Consider the following 5,424-nt stretch of genomic DNA (forward strand, 5'->3'; position numbering starts at 1 on the left):
CTCAATGATTATCCTAATTATATTTTAGATTTTTTATATTTAAAATGAGATGTTTATCCTGTATTTGATTATGTTTATCTGCAGTTAGTTACACGAATTTAGATATGGAACTTTAATAAGTTGTACTTACGCACACTTTACTTGCAATCTTGAATTTTAAGTAATATGCATTAATAAACGGTACTTTACGCATAAAAAATGATTTTTAAGAGTTTTTGTCAAATGCTTTATAATATAGTAATAGATTATGAAATTATGTAGTTGACTACTTTTTTTCAAAATGTTATTTTTTGTCATTTTACATTTTTCATTTGACTTTTTTTCATGATCTATTTATGAGCTAGTTTATCAGTTACCAACTAGTTTATCACCCAACAACTAGTTAAATTAACTAATTTTGTTGGTAAACGTATTTTATTTGACAAGTACCTACCGAGTAAGATTCACAGTTCTTGTTATCTCTCTTACCGAATAAGATTCTCAATCTTTTCCATGCTCATTCGATTTTATTTATAAACAAGACTTTATTTTTTTAGTTTAACATTTGATAAAATATATATGACTTGTACAGTTATAGTTTAATAATTATATTATTTTGATTGATTATGAGATAAGTAATATAAATGATCAATTTTAAAAAAGAACAAGAGACACGTAACAGGTTAACTAAGCAAATGTTAATAATCAAATTTTATTAAAGGGTTTATGTTACATAATTTAATTAAAATAAAACCAAAACTATCGTAAATTGTACGTCATTAAAATATTATGAGTATGTGATGTATTATTTTTTATCTAAAGAATATTTGCTTTTTCTATCAAATAATTTCCAATTTTGTAACACCCCCGTTCCGCGTGGCCGGAGGACGGTGTGTTACGAAGGAAAATATAACAACAAAACTAACATATACGGGGAAACCAAAGCTACTATAAATATCCATCAAAATAAAAGTGTGGTAGATTAAAGTTAAATCGACTTGGATACAGTTACAATATATACAGAAACAAAACTACTATACTATCCAATGTCGTCTTGAAAATAGTCATATTCTATCACTCTCAGTCCCGTGATAATCCCACCTACGATCCTATACCTGTTATTTTTTCAAATATTTTGTATCTTTCGATATAATTATAAAAGGTTGTGTATATATATATATATATATATATATAGTAGTGATCAACTAGTAGATAAATTACTCATTAAGGATAATTAATTAATAGGATTTCTTAATTTGGTTTTGTCAACGAAATGACTTAGTCTTTATGCATTGCTTGACGAAAGTGAAGGATTAACCACTCCCAAACTCATAAAAAAACAAATAGAAACAAACCCCATTTTGATTTTATAATTACAAATATATAATTTGACGTATACAACGAAGAAAGATGAATACGAAAAATCAAAGAAATTCATGTTTTGAGTTAAAATAAAAAGAAAGTCGTAGTCGTAAGAATCAGAAAAGCCTCCATCTTTGCGCATAAGCCATTCTAGATAAATATAGGGAGAAGGGTGAGAAGTGAATTTCTATCCTTAAATCAATCATAATTGAAGATTAATACAAATCTTGTGGATTGAGATGGACTGGATCAATTCCTATAAGAAGCTTAATTCATAGGATTATGTGAAATTAAAAGTGATCAAGGGTCTAGATTATTTCTTACGTTTCTCATCTTAACTCTTATTCTCACACGATCATTTGTCTTGCGTTGAAATAATAGAAAGATATGCAACGGATTGCATTCACGAAGTTAAAATTATTATTCTTAAATGGTTATTGTCTGAGCGATATCCGTGTTATTAGTTGATCCCAAAAGGGCATAAACCTCACATTTGTGTGTAAGTATTTACTTTGTATAAATACGAGGGCAAATTATCTATAAACCGTTCTAAAGTTAATAATCATAGAAAATATTTTGTATGCGTTGTTTTATAAAAAAAATACATGTAAACATGCAGTGTTTATATAGTATTGTTTTATAGGTAATAACGTCAATGAATGTTTTGTGTGCGGAAAAGAAATTGCAAAAAACTACAATGGAATCGGGGTTTAAGACGCCAATAATGTTTAAGTGTCCTAATAGGCCACTATATGGAACCAAACAATAAATCGGCATATCTAAAAGTGCTGTAATAGGTTAATTTATAAGTCGTTTTTGGATGTTTTAACAAGTTTTTTTGGACACTTATAAAATAAAACATTGTATTAATTAGTTATTTTATAGGACACTTTGTAAGAAATTTTTTCGAGTAATGTCCCATAAATAACTAATACGACTTCTATTTTTAAAGTGTCCTAAAAAACTTGTCAATACGTCCAAAAGCATCTTATAAGCTTATGTAATATAAAACAACCTTGGGACCCTTTGACAATTTAATTTACATCATATAAACTCAATTTTATTGTAGTGAAAATACGTATATACATGAAACACACTCGTACTCATTACCAAAGAAGAAAATACGTGAAAAGACAATATATGGATCACGAATTAAATCAAAATCATTGGATTCACTACAACAAAATCGAGTTTATAGGACACTCTCAAATTTTAAGTATTTTAATAGACCTCTTTATAGAACTTAGTTTATATGACCAAAAAATAAAGTGTCATATCTAAAAGTGTTGTAATAAGTTTATATGACGTTTTTTTGACATCGTATAAGTGTTTTAGGACACTTTTATAAAGTGTCCAATTATCAACTTTATAGGATACTATTTGAAAAATTGTCCTATAAAAACAAGTGTACTATAAAAAAATGAGTTTATAGGACACTTTCTCAAAAGTGTCCTACAAAGTTGCTAATGCGACACTTTGTATTAAAAATGTACTAAAAAACTTGTTAAGATACCCAAAAACGTCATATAAACTTATTACAACACCTTTAGATATGACACTTTATTTTTTTAGTCCTATAAATTAAGTAATATAAAAAGGTCTATTAAAACACTTATAATTTAAGAGTGTCCTATAAACTCAATTTTGTTGTAGTGATTATGTTGATTGATTTTTATATATTGTGTTTTTGTTTATAAAAACAATACGTTAAACTGATTTTCAACCATTGATAACTTTTTAACGGTTTTTATTTAATTTACAATATTTTAAGAATATTATAATTATTTTAGAGACCTCGTAAAGTCAACTATCTTAAAAACGTTGACATGTACTATTAATACGTCAAGGTTTGGTTGAAGAGTTTATATCTACTACTTGGATAATTAATGCATATGGTCAATTCCTTAATAGACATGCTTATGTAAAAGGAAAAAGATAAAAGTAATTGTTTTATAGATGCAACGTCAATGAACGTTTAGTCTGTATGGTTTGTTCAAAAGTTGGATAGGTTTCAAATTTAAAATCAGTACATTCAATGTCCCCATGGTTTGTATTTCCTTACAAGATGTTTCACTGTTCACAAGATGGTTTGTAATTTTCACTGTTCGAATGGAGATGGTGGCCAAAACATGGTAGGTTTCAGATTGGAGGTGGTTGTGGTGGAGAATGGTGATGGTGGGTGTGGTTGTGGAGGAGAACAACGATGAAAATAAGCTTCGTGTGTGAGGGAACAAGGTGGAGGAGAAACGATGTTGTCACGGGGGTAAAAATGACGCCCTGATCAAACTGTTGTCGTAGGTGTGAGGGTGTTGTCGGAGGAGGAGGCATGCCAGAGAATTGATGCAATGGCATTGTCGGAGAGGTGGAGGAACGCATGAGGGTGAGATAGGCCGAAGGGTGAGGATGTGTTCGGCATGATCTGTGTTCACATACACACACATAATACATAACATTAATATTACGTATTAACATGAAAAAGACAAGAAAAAGGTAAAGTGACCAAGTCACCCCTGAGTTAACGGATTAGATTTAACGGTGCTACATACAGGGACCTAGGCTGTAGCAAAATGTAAAGCACAGGAACGCTGAATGTAATTACTTTGAAAGAGAGACCATATCCAGATTTTGAGTAAACCACGTAAGCCAACAATATAATATACTAAAAGAAATACAATATTAAATTTAACCTATAGTTTAACAAAAACGCAATCAAAGAAGCTCGTGAAATACAATCAAATAAGTTAACCACTCATGCTAATATTATGTAATAATTATTAGTGGTTAAAAATAATTTTGTATTGCAAACGTATGACTCAACGATTATCCTAATTACATTTTAGTGTTTTTATATTTAAAATAAGATGTTTATTCTTAGTTGACTATGTTTATCTGTTATTAATTATATGGATTTAAACATAAAGTTTTAATAAGTTATACCTATGCATAATTTAATTGTAATCATGAATTTTAAATAATATACATCAATAAATTATAACAAATTATGCATAAAAAATGAATTTTAAAAATTTCAGTCAAATATTTTATAGTAAACCGTAGATAATTTATGAAAAGTTGTATATGATATTTATAAGTTTTGATTTAAAATTAAAGTATCTAAAAAATAGAAAAGATGAAGATGAAAAGAAGCCGTATCTTGACAAAAATGCCTTCATTTAATTAATGGTCTCTTACGAATTAAGTGGGGTTAGTATCATGTAGGATCAAAATGAAGTGCGAGGAAGTCAATGTGTTAAAACAGGACAAAGATATATAATATATACTTTCAATAGTTTACACGGATTTAACGAGTCGCATCGTGAATTTTTAGGTTAGTTTACGTATTAATTGATTTTTCTATGTGGTCATAAATGATATGAAATAATCATAGATGAACGTTCATAACTATAAGGATTTTAGTAACGACCAGGTTCGAACCCTGAAAATATGAGGTAATCGTTAATCCCGTTAGTCTTAAACCAATACTCAGCATTTAAAAAAAAATTTAATATGCACATATATATATATATATATATATATATTAAAAAAAATCAATATATGCATACACACACACACACATATATATATATATATATATAGGGGCCTATTCAAGGGAGAACTGATTTGTTTGTGGTAACTGTGAGAACCAATCTCAACCAATCATTTTAATATATTAATTATACAATTAAAATCAAATTAAAAGGGTATGTTAGTCAATTCTTAATTTAAAATTAAATTTTAATTTTTAAAATGCAACCGTTTCAAATAAAATAATTAATATTGATTTGCATTCCAAAAATAAAATATTGATTTGCATTCCAAAAATAAAATATTGATAAGATTTAGTGAAATAATTTCAAAATAAAATAATCAATAATTTTTTTCTGCAAAAAATTCATCCTGGAGATTGATAACGTAATGAAAAACAATGGTAAAAATTCTATTGATTCTTCAATTCATGTCAATTTGATGAAGATAGTGTATATGCCAATTCTCATGAAGTAAATGCAGATGTTATGGAGGTTGTGGTATCATGTGGTACATTTTCATTCCCCAAAGGTTGTGGACACATGTGGTACCTAAAAC

The sequence above is a fragment of the Cynara cardunculus genome, assembly GCF_001531365.2.
Source record: "Cynara cardunculus var. scolymus isolate 2C chromosome LG 12, CcrdV1, whole genome shotgun sequence".
Classification (NCBI taxonomy): domain Eukaryota; kingdom Viridiplantae; phylum Streptophyta; class Magnoliopsida; order Asterales; family Asteraceae; genus Cynara; species Cynara cardunculus.